The sequence below is a fragment of the Micropterus dolomieu genome, linkage group LG23 (assembly GCF_021292245.1).
Source record: "Micropterus dolomieu isolate WLL.071019.BEF.003 ecotype Adirondacks linkage group LG23, ASM2129224v1, whole genome shotgun sequence".
Lineage (NCBI taxonomy): Eukaryota > Metazoa > Chordata > Actinopteri > Centrarchiformes > Centrarchidae > Micropterus > Micropterus dolomieu.
In genome coordinates this window covers 17,415,933-17,416,282 of record NC_060172.1, presented here as the reverse complement: position 1 = coordinate 17,416,282, position 350 = coordinate 17,415,933, and positions in this window count along the sequence as shown.

Sequence of the window (350 nt, the reverse complement as noted above, 5' to 3'; positions counted from 1 at the left end):
GCTGAGCATTACATTTGTTTTTATTAATTTAATGTTATCATGTGAACCTAACCCTTGTGGAAATGGGAATTGAGTACTCTACTGTTGAAAATACACTTACCTGCCACTTTATTAGGTACACCTGTTCAATACACAAATATCTAATCAGCCCATCACATGGCAGTAACTCAATGCATTTAGGCATGTAACAGAGCATCAGAATTGGGAAGGTACAGGATTTAAGGGACTTTGAACGTGGTATGGTTGTTGGTACCAGACAGGCTGGTCTGAGTATTTCAGAAACTGTTGATCTACTGGGATTTTCACACACAACCATCTCTAGGGTTTACAGAGAATGGTCCGATAAAGAT